The sequence below is a fragment of the Lontra canadensis genome, unplaced genomic scaffold (genome assembly GCF_010015895.1).
Source record: "Lontra canadensis isolate GAN:19392208 unplaced genomic scaffold, GSC_riverotter_1.0 scaffold26, whole genome shotgun sequence".
In the NCBI taxonomy this organism is placed as follows: domain Eukaryota; kingdom Metazoa; phylum Chordata; class Mammalia; order Carnivora; family Mustelidae; genus Lontra; species Lontra canadensis.
This window is the reverse complement of record NW_022631020.1, coordinates 3,693,051-3,711,811: the sequence shown is the minus strand read 5'-3', so window position 1 is coordinate 3,711,811 and position 18,761 is coordinate 3,693,051. Positions and strand designations below refer to the sequence as shown.

Sequence of the window (18,761 nt, the reverse complement as noted above, 5' to 3'; positions counted from 1 at the left end):
ACCTGCCCAGAGGCTGAGTTGGTAAACAAACAAATACAAAATACATAAATTGACCACAATTGTTATACGAATTTTGCTTTGGTTATCAGATTTTACTATGTGGTACTTATTAAATAAATGTAATTATAACCTCTCTACCCCGCCCCCAGGATGGTTCACGGAACCTCCCATTTTGAAAAATTTTGGAATCCTGCCATTCCCGAGTTGTGAGTTTACTACTGGGGTGATAAGTCGTTATCTTCTGAGGTACAAGCGAGTATGACAAACAGACTCATTCTTTTTTTTTTTTTTCCTTTTAGATTTTTATTTATTTATTTGACAGAGAGAGACCACAAGCAGGCAGAGAGGCAGGCAGAGAGAGAGGAGGAAGCAGGCTCCCCGCTGAGCAGAGAGCCTGATGCGGGGCTCGATCCCAGGACCCTGAGATCATGACCTGAGCCGAAGGCAGCGGCTTAACCCACTGAGCCAGTCAGGCGCCCCAAATAGACTCATTCTTAAAAATCCACCACGACCAGAGGAATGCAGGCGGAAAAACAAAAATATGACTTAATGATTAAAGATCATTTTCTGAGGTGCCTGGGTGGCTCAGCCAGTTAGGTGTCAACCTTCGGTTCAGGTCATGAGATAGAAACCTACATGGAGTCCCTGCTCAGTGGGGAGCTTGCTTCTCCCTCTCCCCCCGCCCCTCCCCCACTGTTGCTCCTGCATGTGCTTGCACACTCAATCACTCTCAAATAAATAAAATCTTTTTTAAAAAATCATGTTGTAATGAGCACTGGTTATTATAGAAGACTGATCAATCACAGGGGCACCTGGGTGGCTCAGTCGGTTTCAGCTCAGGTCATGATCCCAGAGTCTAAGATTGAGCCCCCATGGGGTTCCCTGCTCAGAGGGGAGCCTGCTTCTCCGGCTCCCTCTGCCCTTCCCCGGCTTATGCCTCTCTCTCTCAAATAAATAAAGAAAAAACTTAAAAAAAAAAACCCACAAAAACAAAAACTGATGAATCACAGACCTACACCCCTAAAACAAAGAATACATGTTAATTTTTAAAAAGAAAGATCATTTATTACTCCTTGTATCTCCCTCCTCAGAATCCATAAGAATAGTATATCCTAAAGGCTTCAGAATTGGAAAGTGAGAACAGATCTATAATAAATATCTAGTCTTTTAAAAGACAGAATTCACAGAAACTGAAGTTACACATACACAGTTTATTTTGGTACACACAACTCTGGAGAAATGTGTTTGTCTAGGCCTCTGAACTTCTTCTGTAATGGAAGCTTCTGGAAGACAGCCTGTAGGTAAGATATGGGTCCTCTACACACTCTTCCCAATGTCTGTCAGAAGTGACTTCCTCCTGGGGCCCTCCATACCAAGCCACGACTGGGCCACAACGGGGCCATGACTGGACCACGACCGGCCCATGAAAGGCCAGTGGCAAGGAGCTGAGCTATTGCCGGATGCGCAGGGTCACCCGGGGTGAAGAGTTGGGAGCGAATGGAAGCTTCCGCGCTTGGCCAGGCCACAGCATGACAACCTGGGCCTCCACGTCTCTGACTCAGGTTCAGGAGATACAGACTCCAGAACCGGTCTTCTTACAGTGACACTTTTGGCAGGCCGGGTGACAGCTTCTCGGAGACTCTAATAATACCTCCTTGAGAGGGTGATTCTGAGGATTACCTGGGCTCATGCATGAGAAAGAACCTAGTCACAGTGCCAGGCATGGTAAAACAAAACAGCAAGGTGAGATAACCACTGTGGCCCACAGGACCTGAAGCCGGTCTCTCGGGAAAGCCCGTCTACCAGCACCCTCAGAAGGTCAACCCGTGAAAACGCACATTCGGGAGATTTCAGCTGGAGCTTGAGATCTGCATTTCTACCAGGCTCCCAGGTGATGTCCTCTGCTGTGACATCACCTGGGACACCAAGTGATGACCACACTTCAAGGGGCCAAAGGTTAGGTGATCATTTAATCACTCATGCTTTAGAAACATGAAAATCAGTCGGGCAACTTCCCACATATTCTAACGGATTTTGTAAACTACCTGGCTATTTTTGACCTTCCAGAAGTATCAATATCAAAATGAGGAAAAAATACATTTAAAACTGTTAAAAGAGGGTCGCCTGGCGGCTGAGTCAGTTAACTGCCTTCAGCTCAGGTCATGATCCCAGAGTCCCGGGATCGAGTACCGCATCCGGCTCCCTGCTCCATGGGAAGCCTGCTTCTCCCTCTGCCTCTGTCTCTCATGAATAAATAAATAATTTTTTTTTAAAGATGTTAAAAGACATAGTTTAAACACTTATTATTTCTTCAATGAAAAAGCCCAACTTTTCAACATAGTCAGGATTCAGAGCGCTGTAGAATATAGCTCAGCTTAAATAACACAGAAACCAATATTCAAGTTTTGGGTTTTTTGGTATTTTTTAAAAAGTTTTTGTTTATTATTTGAGAGAGAGAGAGAGGGAATGAGAGAGAGAGCATGAGAGGAGAGAGGTCAGCGGGAGAAGCAAACTTCCTGTCAAGCAGGGAGCCTGATGTGGGGCTCGATCCCAGGACTCCAGGATCATGACCTGAGCCGAAGGCAGTCGCTTAACTAACCAACTGAGCCACCCAGGCGCCCTTTTTTTTTTTTTTAAAGGTGAAAAAGCTACACAGAGATGAATGATACGTGATAACTACCCCTTGTACCTTCCTCCAAATGTAGATCCAGAGAGACCCATGGTTGGCAAACAGTAAAACACAAACAAAAAGAGAAAAACAAAAACAAAAACACACAAAAAAATGAGAAAAACCATCTTCCCACACGGCCACTACAGTAACTGAGCTGGACGTCAAAGACGGTCAAAACCTAAACTCTCCTTCAGCAAGAGGCAGAGTATAGAAAATGTGACATTAGGAGAGTCAATAAGTTACTTCCTCACTCCAAGAAACAACTAAAGGGACAAATTTCAAGTTCACGGCCTCGTTATTAACTTTTCTCAAAGGCCCTCAAATCAAATCCATGACGACTTCCCATCACACACACGCCATGCCTCTTCATCCAAACGGCATTTGGCCCTGCTGGATCGACCCCTGGGACGTAGAGGGAAGGGGGATTCACCATGAACAGGGGGAGCCCAATCCATTTCCACACTATTCTGTTAGGCAGAGCTTTCCGACATCAAACCGAATCTTGCCTACCTAGAACAGGCAACCCTGTGCTTATCCTGTTTTTATAACCACACGGAGTGAATCTAATTCCTCTTGACATGACAGCCCATCAAATGCTTGAAGAAAGTTAATCATATCCTTCCCAGACTGCTCACATACCGTTAGCCCTTGGTGCCTCAATTATCCCTCCTGAGGCACAGCGTCCCATCTAGGCCACTGCCTCCTGCCCAGACTCAGGTGGCCGGTCTCAGTGAATGCCTTGTGTCTGGGATTAAAGTCAACAGCCCAGGCCTCGTTTGATTACCTCGGGGTAGAGTCGCAACACCATCACCCCTCTCCTGCACAGGACAGATAGCTGATCATGAGACCGACCACGACAGTCAGCTATGGTGGCCAGATCATGTTTTAGACTCACATGGAATGAAAACCCACACTGCACAGCTAGATTTCAGGGAACAACTGGGCGATGTGTACAAACAACTTTAAGAACGCGTTCCTTACAACCCAGAAATTCTAGGGATGTATGCATCAAAGATCTTCAGTGCGGGTTATCTGGCAAGTGAGATGGAGGAACCTGAACATTTAGTCTGAAATAAAGTCTATAATGTATTGTGTGCAATTTTAATTGTTTTTTTATCAATGCTTTTTTCTAGAGTGACTATGTATTACTTTTGTAAGAAAGTAAAGTTGGGGGGGGTCACTGGGATGGCTCAGTTGGTTAAGCCTCCAATTTTGGCTCAGATCATGATCTCAGGGTCCTAGGATCGAGCCCCGTGTCCGGCTCCATGCTCCACAAGTGGTCTGCTTGAGGATTCTCTCCCTCTGCCTGCCCCCTGCTTGTGTGCTCACTCATACTCTCTCTCAAATAAATGAAATCTTGAAAGAAAGAAAGAAAGAGAGAGAGAGAGAAAGAAAGGAAGAAAAGAAAAGAAAAGAAAAGAAAAGAAAAGAAAGAAAGAGGAAGGAAGGAAGGAAGGAAGGAAGGAAGGAAGGAAGGAAGGAAGGAAAAGAAAAGAAAGGACAGACATGGAGAAGGGAATAAGGCTGGGAACAAAGGGGAGGCAGGGAGAGAGACAGAGAGAGACCTCATTTGGAGTCCACACCACCAGAGAACCAACCAGGGTCTCCTAACTTTTCTGTCCACAAGACAGGGTTCCAGGAAAGAGGTCATCGAACTTCTGGTCAAAATACAAATCTGTAAGCGATCTTACTTTAACAACAGGGTCTACAGTCTGAGCTGGAGTCAATCACCTGTCAAGAGAATTCTGACACGTCTCTCATCCGTAGGATTCCTCCACTTCCTTAAAATAAACTATAACGTGAAACTTGGAAGCTCCCATGTCGAGTGTAGACCCTATGCTTTTTCTTTTTTAAACAAAAAAGGAAGTATGTTTACATATCATCAAATATTGAAGTATATTTTTATTGAGGCAAATACTTTGTATCATGTAATATTCACCCCATTTCAAGTGGTATAACCATCACCAAAAATCAGTGTTAGGACATTTTTGTTCCCCCAGTAAGATGCCTCATGTCGTTTATAGTGACTTCCTGTTCCCACTCTTAGTTAGCCTCAGGCAACCACTAATCTACTTTCTTTGCCCTTTTGGGGACATTTCATTAAAAAGGAATCAAATGGTACGTGGTCCCTCATGTCTGAATTCTTTCATTTAGTCCAGCATTTCCGAGGTCCATCTATGCTACAGTGTATCAATAATTCCTTCCTTCCGAGTCCCATTCTTTAGCATAGAAGTGGTCTTCGGCAGCAGCACAAACAACCCCATCAGGCCACAACACACCTGACTGAAAGGGTGAAAGTAGATGTGTTTCATCAACTCTTGGATATTAGGAACTTCTTTTTACATGCTCATGTTTAGCTTCATGGAAGGTTCTAGAACCTAACTCTTTTGCTATGAATGGGGCCACTGGTTTGATAGCCCTGCAGAGTCAGAAGCCAGGAATGCTGGGTCTGGGCCAGGTTGTGAGGGGAGGTGGAGTGTGGAAGGGAGGACAAGTGAAAGAATCACTGTCCTAGTGATAAGTAGGATCTCGATCCAAACAGCCCGTCCAGTAGAGGAGACAGTCTCTCCAAAAGGGCAGAGAGGACAGACCTGTACCTTCCAGAGACAATGCAACATGATGGGGAAAATCTGACTGAAGGGAAAGGATGTTCAGTGGGTGCCAGAGATGGTCACCAGGCTGAAAAATCACAGTGTTGGCAGGAGGGAGATAGCATGAGCACGGAGTTTCTGTGTCATTCTACACAAACCAGTTCAGCCTAAGGACAGGAGCTATGCAAGCTTGGGAGTTCCCCGTGTCCATCACCTTCGCCATCAGAACAGGTCATCGACATGGTAGCTGCTCAAAGAATGGCATGAAATAGAGCAGCAGGAATTAGGAAACCATCAGTGGGAAACCAGCAAGGTCTTGTCTTCCTCTGACACTCAATAGCAACTGGTCTGTGGGCAACTCAACTGAGGCCCGTTTAGACACAATCTCCTGTCTGTAAAGAGGAGACAATCATATTTGCTTCTCTCCGTCACAGTTTCAAAGATCGTGAGGCTAAAAGAGATAGTGTTTAGGACGGCACCCTCTAGGTTGTGAGACAATGGCACACTCGTGGGGTCTGCTGTCCGCATTCTCATCAGGGATGGTAGAGCTTTAAAGGACCATGCAAGGTCATGAGGGCTAGTCCTTTCTAAACCTTGTCTTGTCAAGAGTTTGTGATTCTGCAGAGGTGCCTTGAGGAGGAAGTAGAAGCCATCTTCTCTCAGAACCAAAGGCCACCCCACACTTCTCGCCTGAGCTGCCAGTTCCCTCCTCCAGCACTCTCCCAGAACAGGCGCCCTCATGCTCCTCTGGACATTCAGACAGTGGTGGCCTTTGAAGAGAGGGTTCTGAAGCTAACAGATCCCTGAAGATCAAGCTCCTGGTGCTAGAGAGGAGGACCCATGGTCAGCTTTGCTCAGGGTAATGCAGTAATATTTCCTAAGTGGCAGGTGTTACGGCCAAGCCATCCTGGCATTTTCACACATCAGAAAAAGGAGACATAAGAAAGTCTACTTTTTTCCTTAGGCTAGAACCATCAGCCATTTTTTCAGTTTTTCTGGGTCTCTTCGTAAACTCTGCTCACTGTCCTTCCCGAGACTTGCTGTGTGCTTATACACACCAAATCTTATGTCCATTCCAGATCTCCCAGGGCTTCCTTGGGCACGTACATGGCTATCGTATAAAACATCTGAGGCTCGACACATCTAAACTGAACAGAAGCCTTTGAGGTTGGCCCACCAATGCCCACGTCCAACTTTTTCAACTTTGCCTTAGACCTCTGCCCCAACACCCAGCATGGAAACCTGTAAGTCATTCTGACTGATCTTTACCTCACATAAATTACTAGCAGGACTTCACTGCTCACTTACAATAATTTCATGGACATCCTTGATTCGTTATCTGTCAAATCCAACCCATCGGAACCCAACCCATCGGAACAGCGATGAGAAGGGACAGAAAAGAGGTACCTACCTGACCCGTCCATCACTCCTGGCTCCATGTTTGTTCTCATGAGGGCCTTCTCGCTCTCCCATTCGCTTGCCAAGAAGGCCCACCATCCAGGCTCATCCACCCGGATTTCTCAGCCCTTTCTCCTCCATGAGACTCTTGCTGACAAATGTAGCTCCCAAGCATGTGCCACTCACTTGACCTTCTCCAACTTGATTAGACAGGCTTGGCCTGTGCTGTCCCCTCAGGACCCCGCCACAGCCTGACCACAACTAACAGACCAAAGGAGCCCAGGGTGGCCAAGTCGCTGACTAGCTGCCAAGTCATTCAGATTTCTGCTCTCAAGAACTACAAGGTCACAGGGTAGCAGGAAAGTGGAACACATTCCCCACCCAAGCCGAGGGACCCAGCTATACGCAGGCACCCCAGGACAGAGAAACCAGCTCCAGCTTCTGGAAAGGGGGTCTCTGCTTTTGGTTCCATGGAATGCCCACTTCCCTTCAACCAAATGTTTCACATCTGAATAACTCAGGTAGACCCCATTTTTCACCCCAAACGTCCTGACTAGAACTATCGCCACAGATCCAATAGGAGACTCGCTTATCAAAATTAGGGACATGACAGATTTTGTCAAGTGAAATGTTCAAAGTACTAATTACCCTTGTAGGTAACAAAACTTATTTTTTCTTGTAATCATTCTGGCAGAACCTTTTTCTTGTGAACTACAGATTTGTGTTTTTAAATAAAAGAGACAGAACATAAATACATCTTTTCTTGATAACCCAGAACAAGCATTCGGAGCAACCCTGGTTTGACTGTTTGAAACATGGCGGGGTCCTCTGGGGCTACCTGAGAGGCTCTCCCACACCCCGACGTACCAGTTTTCTAATACTGTGCTTCCAGCCAACACATCTCGCCGCTGTGCAGAGCCTGCCTCCGATCTCCTCTTTTACGTTTACTGATGAGGACTGTGGAGACCCTGCAACCAAGCAGGGCCTAAAATAACACTCAACCTGCTCTCAGCAAAGACATAAGCAACTTTCGTGGTCTCAGGCACAGGTTTTCTGACACTTTATTTGATGAGAGACTATTTCTGCTTGCCTCCAGATTCCCCGCAGGGTCTGGGTATATTCTCAGCATATCTCATAAACCCATTCAAGGGTTTAAGTACTCTTCAAGTATACCAGTCCTACGTTCACAACTGGCTTGTACACCCTTTGTAAGCCAGAGCCACATTTAACACACAACCTACATAATAAAATGCCAAGTGCCTGGCGGGTACGCAAACTATATTTGCTAATAAAAAACCATAAACCTACTGGCTTTCCAACTTTTTTTTAAAGACGATCATGTTCCTTCTTTTTATATATATATATATATTATTTATTTATTTGACAGAGATCACAAGGAGGCAGAGAGGCAGGCGGTGGGGGGCGGGAAGCAGGCTCCCCGCTGAGCAGAGAGCCTGATGCGGGGCTCGATCCCAGGACCCTGAGATCATGTCATGACCCAAGCCAAAGGCAGAGGATTAACCACTAAGCCACCCAGGCGCCCCCATGTTTCTTCTGTCTCAAGAACCTAGAAGATAACCTTGTCACCATTGCAACCATAATTACTGCCCTTTTAAATTCCTTTCCTTGAGGCGCCCGGGTGGCTCCATGGGTTAAGTGTGTGCCTTTGGCTCAGGTCATGATCCCAGGGCCCTGGGATTGAGCCCCACATTGGGCTCTACACTTGGGGGGATCTGCTTCTCCCTCTCCCTCTGGCTCTCCACCTGATTACACTCTCTCTTTCTATAATTAATAAATAAAATCTTTAAAGACAAATAAATAAATACATTCCCTTCCTTACTTCCAAGAGCCAAAGACCACTTGTTTTTTTCTCTTTACACACATTCAATTTCATTATAGTCATCATTAGGACTGGGGGGTCTAGTTTATGCCCTGCTGTCTCCCCGGGGCCTGAACAATGCCTAGCACATCGAAAGTGCTCAAGCACATTCTCAATGAGTAGATAAAAACAAGCCCTTCTGCCGGAAGGGCAGAAATGGTTCGTTTCCAAATTGCGGTCTCTATTTCTGGTGCTTGATATTTCACAGTTTTATTTGGCAGTGTTTTCCCAACTAGGGAAATTTGTGTTGCGACATAAAGTGTCTGTTCTGTCACACTTGTCACTTTCCTCGTGCTGTTGTTGAACCAATTTGTCTGTGCTCCTTCAGAGGCTGTCTGAAATGTCCACGTGCAGACCAGGAGTGCTGGGTACAGCAATGTCCAGAGGCCCGCGCAATTGCAGGAAAGTCCCAGAAAGTAAGGGAACCAGGCATTTCAGAGGTGAAAGAGCCGAGAGGCAGGACAGCAGTGGCCAGGGCTGGGTGCGTGGCCTCAACGGACGGGTGTGTGGAGCAGACTCGGATCCTGTGCTGATGAGGAAGCCAGCAGAGGAGAGCAAGTACAGACAGACGAGAGGGGAGATGCAAGGTGCAGATTCTAATGGGACATGTCGCCAGATATGGAGGGAAAGCTCTGGCCCATCGTGGGCTGGGCTTGTAGAATTCCTCTGAAGCTAGGAAATCCCCCTAAGAACTCAAAGGCAAAACACACAAGAGACCATTTAATTTCAGCGGTCACCTTCTGAAGGTGACCTCACACCATTTTCTTAAGGCACTGGATTTGGTATCCAGGCCTAAGAGGGTGACATTAACCACGCACTAAGGGAGAAAGCCTACTATCCTCTACAGACAGCCCCTCAAAGGGCCCTTGTTCCTCGTCATAGTGAATATGGGATCCATGCACCTATGGGGGCTGGTTTTTTTCTGCCCACCCTGATTACTTGCTTACATGCCAAGAGAAGTTGAATAGAGTCAGGTCTAGGGGGCAGGTCTGAGGCATGACTCCTGCTCACTCCAGTGGCAGCAGAGGGAAGATTCGGGGAAAGTGACAGCTATACAAACCTAAGAAGTAAGACCGGGGGTAGCCCAGGATTCCACTAGGGATCCCGGGGTCTCTTCTAGCAATATGAAAAGTTTCCCAGAATCATCGCACTGTGCTACCGAAGTCCAGCGGTCACTTGCCTCTTCATATAATTAAGACATTAAAAATAGGAATTCCAGGAGAAGATATTTGCAAACGACGTATCAGATAAAGGGCTAGTATCCAAAATCTATAAAGAGCTTAGCAAACTCAACACCCAAAGAACAAATAATCCAATCAAGATATGGGCAGAGGACATGAAGAGACTTTTCTGCAAAGAAGACATCCACATGGCCAACAGACATATGAAAAAGTGCTCCACATCATTCGGCATCAGGGAAATACAAATCAAAATCACAATGAGATACCACCTCACACCAGTCAGAGTGGCTAAAATTAACAAGTCAGGAAATGACAGATGCTGGCGAGGATGTGGAGAAAGGGGAACCCTCCTACACTTTTGGTGGGAATGCAGGCTGGTGCAGCCACTCTGGAAAACAGCATGGAGGTTCCTCAAAATGTTGAAAATAGAACTACCCTATGACCCAGAAATTGCACTACTGGGTATTTACCCTAAAGATACAAATGTAGTGATCTGAAGGGGCATGTGTACCCGAATGTTTATAGCAACAATGTCCACAATAGCCAAACTATGGAAAGAGCCCAGATGTCCATCAACAGATGAATGGATAAAGAAGATGTGGTATATATATACAATGGAATACTATGCAGCCATCAAAAGAAATGAAATCTTGCCATTTGCGACAATGTGGATGGAACTAGAAGGTATTATGCTTAGCGAAATAAGTCAATCGGAGAAAAACAACTATCATATGATCTCCCTGGTATGAGGGAGAGGAGATGCAACATGGGGGGTTAAGGGGGTAGGAGAAGAATAAATGAAACAAGATGGGATCAGGAGGGACACAAACCATAAGAGACTCTTAATCTCACAAAACAAACTGAGGGTTACCGGGGGGAGGAGGGTAGGGAAAGGGTGCTGGGGTTATGGACATTGGGGAGGGTATGTGCTATGGTGAGTGCTGTGAAGTGTGTAAACCTGGTGATTCACAGACCTCTACCCCTGGAGCTAATAATACATTATATGTTTATAAAAAAATTTAAAAATTATAAAAACAAATAGGAATTCCATTATCCCAGGGTCCTGGAATCAAGCCCCGCATTGGGCTCCCTGCTCAGTGGGGAGACTGCTTCCTCCTCTCTCTCTGCCTGTCTCTCTGCCTACTTGTGATCTCTGTGTGTCAAATAAATAAGTAAAATACTAAAAAAAAAAACCAGGAATTTCAAAGTTCTATTACATCACTTGAAAGATGGGGGGGGTTTCAAAAGGATGCATGTGCTGTTTTTCTAATTGGATAGTGCTCATTTCTCCTCCCCCTGGGAAGATACTGGACTGTCCCAACACAATGACTTATAAAAACCCCAGTGTCTTTGAGACGAAGGACGATCTGGTTTCTAGCCACATCTTCAAGTCTCCCTTCCTCCGGGCTACCACATCATCCCACTCTGTACCTCTACTACCTGGTAGCCTGTCAAGAAAAGCCTCTTCAGCCCCTACGCAGGGGGCTTGCCATTTAAATTTAAAACCCGATTGTCTGGTGTCTCTTGGGGCATTTTCTAACCTAATGTTGGTGGCAGGTTAAGACAGCACACGGGAGGGAATATAGCATCTACAAGACAAAGAATGCTGTGCGTGCGTGCGCGCGCACACACACACACACACGTGGCATGGAGCACACACTCAGCCACGGTCAGTGGGAGTCACACACGAGGTAAGGCACAGTTGGCTGGACTCGTTTCCAGGGTGGAGACATGGCCCAAGAACTTGGAAAGAGGGCAGAGAATGGGCTGATGGAGAATGGAGTCTGTCCAGGTAGGAGGAATGACATGTGTGAGGACTAAGACGTGGGAATGTCGAAGGGATGACAAATGTTTGCCTAGTGGATGGAAGGAGCATGACCTCAGGTGTGCCGAGACAGGTGTGTGCTTCAGTGCGTGAACGGAAAAAGCCAAGTGTTGGGGGAACTCCAGGGAAAATTCCCTGTGGTCAGAAAGAGGTCCACGCACTCTCTCCCATCACGCCTCTTCAAAGCCATTCTCTTGTACGGAGAAGTACTGAGGGCAGCATCCACCCACCCCCACCCCGTCACCCCAGGCTGGCCAAAGCCTGAGGAGCACTACAGAAGATGTCCTGGGACCCATTCTATTTAGACTCTATGTGCGCAGACAAACTCCCCCCAACGACTCCCCCCGTCCTTGAGCTACACCTCAGAGATGTAGGCAGGAGTTCTTGTGGTTGTTTTGGTTCACTGATGCTTGGTTTCTAGAATACCACCACCTACCACCACCACAGGAGAACCCAGTTAAGTGCAAGGAACTATTAAGCACACGGTACACATCATCTCAAAACTATAGGCCAGACAGTCTGTATTTTACAGATGGAGCAGCTATGGTTTAGAGACAGGAAGAAACTGGCTGTAAAGTAGCCAAGCCAGGACTCATGCCCAGTGTGATGGAGAGTCAGAAAGTTCCTTAGCACCAGATCGACGGCACAGAGCTTCTTCACCGGACACAATCTGAAAGCTCTATTAATATCTATTAATAAGGAGGAACCAATTAAATCATAGGCAGGGCTGGTATCAAGGGCTATGGCCAGACCAGGCTCATTCTGACTGGCTAACACCTGCCCCACAGGATCCTAAATCCTTTGAATATCACACCTGATTAAGAGTTCCAGGAATTGGGGCACTTAGGTGGCTCAGTGGGTTAAGACTCTGCCTTCAGCTCTAGGTCATGATCTCAGGGTTCTGGGATTGAGCCCCACATCGGGCTCTCTGCTCCGCAGGGAGTCTGCTTCCTCCTCTCTCTCTCTCTGCCTGCCTCTCTGCCTACTGTGATCTCTATCTGTCAAATAAATAAATAAAGTCTTTAAAAAATTTAAAAAAAAAAAAGAGTTCCAGGAATTGTCTTAGCCAACCATAATTAAAGTAAAACATTTAAAATAACTCCACCTTGAAATTCAATTACACAAATTACTGTAAGCTGAAGGCAGAGAAAAACAAGCGGGCAAATCATCGAGAGAATAAAGGAGCACAGGGCTTTAATAAAATGAATAAAACTGATTGGCAAAGTCCAGGGGCTTGAGATCCAGCTCACCCCAGGCCTTGACCTGTTGTGTGACCCAGGGCCAAGTTCAATGGTGACTGCTGAGAAGTACCTTAGGAGGTTAATCTTGAAGGTTGCCCCACCATCACCCCAGGAAACCATTTTTACAGTAGCCAGATATGTGTTGCCACAGTAAGTAAGTGATTATTACTTTACATTTCCTGGTTATTACAAAGAAAAACGTTGGAAAATTAGACCAGGCTAATTCCATGACCCCAGACCTCACACATCTATCACACAGGACTACGTGTGGCCTCACGGCTCACACACGGTCAGGGATGTACAAACCCTTGGACAAGAACAGGTCAGAAAATCTCTAAGATGGTGGGTCGGAAACACAGCAGGCCCAATGAACACTGTGGAGCCTTTCCACTGGGAAATACCCACACCACAGATTTGCCGGAGTTCAAGAGATTCCTAAAGCAGGAACCACAGTGAATGGAATGACCACGGAGTTCAGAGGCCCGGCTAGGAACCTCCAACTCAAGAACAGGAAACCACCAATCACTTGACTTCTCTTGCCCTGGGAACGCACCACCCCGTCTCCAAAAAGGATTCTTCTCTTGGCGCACTGCACCCCAACGTCTTCCAAGGCTTTGTGCACAGACGCTCTTGCCAATCTCGGGAGGAACGAGCACTTAAAACGTGGCACCGTCTTCACCTGGGGGATTTGTTCCCACACAGGTGGTGGTAGCCACATCTGTTCGTGATGCCTTCACCTAAGCAAAGAAGTCCCGCTTCCATACCAACAAGCATGAGCCCCAGTCACTGAGAAAACCCCAATGGGAAATTACCACGCGGCGCGTAAAACCAATTCTTATACGTAATGCTCAAAAATAGGACAACAAAACGTCTGGGGTGAGAACGTGACTAAACTTGAAGACAATGGGCCCTCCCACTACCCACCCTATGTAAAGTAACCAAAGGTGTGCTGGAGACAGATCAACCAACACCCAAATCTCCTCTCCAGCGCATCATTTTAATATCCGGGAACCGCCAACAGATGTTACACAAAACTGGCTGAGCTGTGTTCAAGGTAAATGGACCTTTGTTTTAAAGAAAAAAAAAAAATATATAGCAAAGCAAGAAAGAAAAAGAACACGATTTAAAAAGAGGGGGGAAAGGGACACCTGGGTGGCTCCGTCCCTTACGCGTCTCCACTCTTGATCTCAGCTCAGGTCTTGATCTCAGGGTTGTGAGTTCAAGCCTCTCGTTGAACCTACTTTAAAAACAAACAAACAAACAAAGAAGGGGGAAAGGGGAGATCATTTTCGACTACGTTTTTACTTTTTTGTAAAAATTCAGATAAAAGTTGGCAGAACTGGAAATAAGGCTCAAAGTGTTGTAAATCTAATTGTTGGCCGGTTAAAAAAATGCTATCTCTTAGCCAAGCCGCTGCCTTTTTTGCACACGGAATCACAATCTAGTCAAATACCTCCCACTCCTTTCCAGTTCGGCTTCTGTCCTGTGTGCACGCTGGTATAAACCAGTCATCTGTTTTCTAAAACCAATAACCAGTTCCCCACCCCAGTCCTCGGTCTTCTTGATTTTTTCTGTGGCATCTCACGTTCTAATAACTCTCTTTTTGAAACGGGCATGTATGCTGGGATGATTTTCTTTTTAAATGTATTCCATGTATTTGTTTTTCTTAAGATTTTATTTATTTATTTGACAGGGAGAGAGAGAGCGCGCGCACAGGCAGGCAGAGGGCGAGGGAAAAGCAGACTCCCCACTGAGCGGGGAGCCCGATGCGGGACTCAATCCCAGGATCCTGAGATCATGACCTGAGCCAAAGACAGACCCTGAACTGACTGAGCCATCCAGGCGCCCCTAGAATTTTTTCTTTTTAATATCCATCTCTTTGCATCCCGGTACCCTGCTTGTTCCCGAAATACAACGGCCTCCCCTCGTAATTTGAGGGTCTCACATCTCGGAACTCTTTCCCCCAAACAATGGTCACCGCGCCCCATCTTATGCTGTCGGCCACTCTCCACGGACAGAGAGGCCCCAAGCAGAACCTACCCCTGATGCCTTTTCTCTCCCTTTCCTCTTCACTGCCTCAATGCATACACCTGGGGGGATTCTCCCCGGGACAGCTCGTGTGTGTACACGGGACACATGGCGTACCTGTGAGCTGAGGAAGCCCACACCTTCCTTAACGTGTTCGACGTAGTCCAACAGGTAACTTAAAAAGAATTTTAACATAAAAGAAAAGCTTCACAGACATATGCTCTAAGTCGGGGCTTCCAAAACACTTTGATATATTAAAGGAAAAATTAAAAGCCAGACTCTATTTGGGTTTCCAACACTCAAGGAACATTCCATGAGCTGTGAGCAGGCACAGGGGTCGGCCCGTCAGCAGCAAGGTGCGTGAAGGACGGACGGCACTGCCTTTTTCAGCGCCCTGGGTATTGTAACATCAAATAACTTAATCAGAACACCAACTGTTCTTAGATTTCTGCAGAGGTAATTAAATAACAATTCAATGCCAATTAATCACAGTCAAATAAGAGTCTGTCAGAGAAGAACTCTATACACATAGGAGGCTATTTAATGGTCAAATACTTGGCACGATCTTAGTTAAACAATGATTCATTAAACCCCCTCGGCCACACAATGGCCAGGCTGAGCCAGAAGTGAAAGCACCAAAACTCTTTTGTTCGCCCATAAAAAGACATCAGCCCTCCGTGGGTGTGTGATAGTCCTTCCTTCCTCCCTTAGCAGACTGCTCCTGCGTGATTCCGATGGGCTCAGCGAGCACTCAGACCAGGCACGCGGGCCTGGGAGCCCTTGGTTCCCAGCACAGCAACGAGGCCGCTCTTTTCTTCCGCAAGTGAAAAAAGGAGACCGTGGACCACACCTACGGAAAGTGTTTATTCGCTCCCCACAGGGAAAAGAACAGCAGACTCAGAACCCACCTTCCAGCCCCAAGGAAAGGCCAGCTGGGGCCATCTGGCCAGCAGCAGGCGGCTGCCCACTAGAATAAGCCCTGATCCGCGCAATTTGTCTGGCCAGCAAAAACCCGTTCAACATTTTTGGTTTCCTGCACCCCCTCCCTTATCAACTTGGCTCCCTTAAATTAAACATCCCTTTATAACGCAACTGCCCGTGAAAACCCAGAGGTCCCTGTTAAGTTTGGCTGATAATTCCCAAAGACTTTTCATCACACTTCTCGGAGGGACTCTATTACCTTCCAGCAAGTTCATTTCTTGCTAAGGAGACTATCAAGGAAAACGACATCGGTCTGGATGCTGGTTTTTGCCGACACAAGCATTACACATGCTCCCATAGTTTCACTAATGCTATTTTTAAAATGCATGATTTCTGCCCTTCATTGTTGATTCCGATCTGAATTAGAGATCGCCGAGTTGGCTGAAAATGGGCTTTATGGGGTTATATTGCGGATACTGTTGACGATTCTAGTTGTCTCTTCGGAGAGAAGTTCCCTAGTCTGGCTTTGTTAAATGCTTGGGTCATGGCTAGTTTCACCAAGCATTTAAAGTAAAGTTCTAAGAAATAAAATTAATCGCATTTCTCTTTATTTCAGAACAAAAGATGTACTACCTAATATTTTTTTAGTGTTTCATGCAAAACAAAACGTTTTGAAGGGGCTATCATTCACCTCTCCCCCCCACCACTGGGTTTATTACCATGAATCAAAGCTAAATATACGTGACAAGGTTTTCATGAAAAAGTCAAGAAGCTTTATGGAAAACTTATGAGTATAATAGAATTCAACTTTACTCATAAATTGGGCAATTGGAAACAAAGATCCACTTTGACGGGACCTTGTTGGATGTAAAATATCAAATTCATATGCAGACTATCTCAGTGAATGTAGGATACACTGCATATTGTTTCAAAAAATATATTAACTATAGGGCCCCCTGGGTGGCTCAGTGGGTTAAGCCTCTGCCTTCAGCTCAGGTCATGATCTCGGGATCCTGGGTTCGAGCCCCTCATTGGGTCTCTGCTCAGCAGGGAGCCTGCTTCCCCCTCTCTCTGCCTGTCTCTCTGCCTACTTATGATATCTCTCTCTCTGTCAAATAAATAAATAAAATATTTTTTAAAAACATATTAACTATAAATCAGAGTACACAGTCTTAACACAGCAGCGAAAAAAATAAAGCACAGAGAACCTGACTTTAATTATGAACATTAGACCTATTTTTGTGATCCCTCAGACACGAAACCCAGCATCTGATTTAAGCTGCTCTGATACCGGGCACAATGATAACAGCCTTACATGTGTCTATTTCTCAGTTCAACTGTGACACAGAACGATTTTGAGAGGGGAGGAAAGTCACACTGTGTCTGTACATAAACCTACCATAGCAAAACAAATTTTCCTGCAAATATAAGCAGTTTTACAGTCTATCAAAGTGGTGCCAAAAAGTAGATTTATTCCCATTAAGTGCTGACGGGAATGAAACATTTCAGCAGTAAATAAAGTACATCGTAACCCCATCATCCAATCAATGAAGTCATTAAAAATAGACTGCATTCTTCAAGGAAATGGTGAGTTTGGGGCGGGGGGAATCCTCGGTTGCAACAGAGGCTGTCTCTCCAACACGGCAGACAGTCACTGATCTGGACCCTCTCTTTTCCATGTGCCTACAAAGAAATGTCTATGAGTTCCTTATCTTTATTCCTGTGTATTTAGGCATGTGAACTGCCACATGGAGTTTCCAGCTTTCCCACAGGCATCCTATAAATACAAATAAGAAAATATGCCGGTTTTTTTTTTTCTTCTTCTTCTTCTTCTTCTAGGCCCCAAACTGACAGAATATTATCACTTTTGTAGACTCCTGCAAATCGGCACCATCGCATTGGGCAGAAATGTGCTGAGATTATAATATCCATTTATCTAAACTGCCAGCATGTAACAAAATTCAGGTAGGGTGCTTGCCACCTAAATTAATTTACTACTTGAAAAAGACTTCTTATGCCAAGCCTGTCAAAAGGAAAACAGGAAAGGAGTTAAGAAACTGTAAATAAATCTAAACACGGTTTGCGTTTGATCTAATTTTCAAGTGTAGGATTAAAAAGGAGGAAGCATGCCAAGAAAAGACGACAGGAGGAGACTAGCAACAAAGCAGCCTGCACACAGAGCCCAGAAGCCACATCAGGGACCCTCAGGAGCCTGCCGCCCTACAGCTCCAGGGGGTCTGGCACCTGCCACCACGAAAGGCTGCTGCTGAAAGCCACCTCCTGTGATTCACCCAAGAAGAGAAAGGGTGCGACCCCCTCACATTCACTGGGATGGCCACTAGTCACAACACACACAAAAAAGAGAAAAGAAGTGTCGGCGAGGATGTGGAGAAATCAGAACCCTGGTGTGCTGCTGGTGGGAAAAGAAAATGGACAAAAAAAAAAAAAAAAGAAAAAAGAAAAGAAAAGGAAATGATGGACATAAGCGCAAAAGGACCGGAGGTGGGGTCTTAAATGGATGCTCATCTACTCGTGTTCATGACAGCGTTATGCACAATCACCAAAAGATGGAAGCATCCCAAGCAGTCATTGATGGATGAATAAAGACCAAATCACACACACACACGCACGCACGCACAGAGGAATATTATTCAGGAGCGCTGGGTGGCTCGGTCTGTTAAACATCTGCCTTTGACTCTCCCTCTGCCTTTCCCCTGGCTCCTGCTCTCTCTCAAATAAGTAAATGGAATCTTTAAAAAATAAATTAATTAAATGAATATTATTCAGCCTCAAGGAAGGAAATTATGACACAGATGAATCTTGTAGGTATCCTGTTCAGCAAAATGAGCCAGTCACGACAGAAGGTGTATGACTCCACGTATCTGAGGTTGCGAAGATAATCACAAGAACAGATGGTAGAACTGGGGGCTGCCACGGGCAGGGGGGTGCGGACGGGCAGGTACTGCTGAATGGGGACAGAGCTGCCGTTGAGGAAGGTGAGAACGTTCTGGAGCTGGCTGGCGGCG

At 45.9% G+C, this 18,761-nt stretch overlaps 1 protein-coding gene across 1 annotated transcript in view; it reads right to left on the bottom strand.

The window, feature by feature from the left end:
- Window positions 1–18,761, bottom strand: part of ABCC4 (ATP binding cassette subfamily C member 4) — a 244,285-nt gene that overhangs the window by 87,212 nt on the left and 138,312 nt on the right. The gene's annotated exons all lie outside the window — the stretch shown is intronic.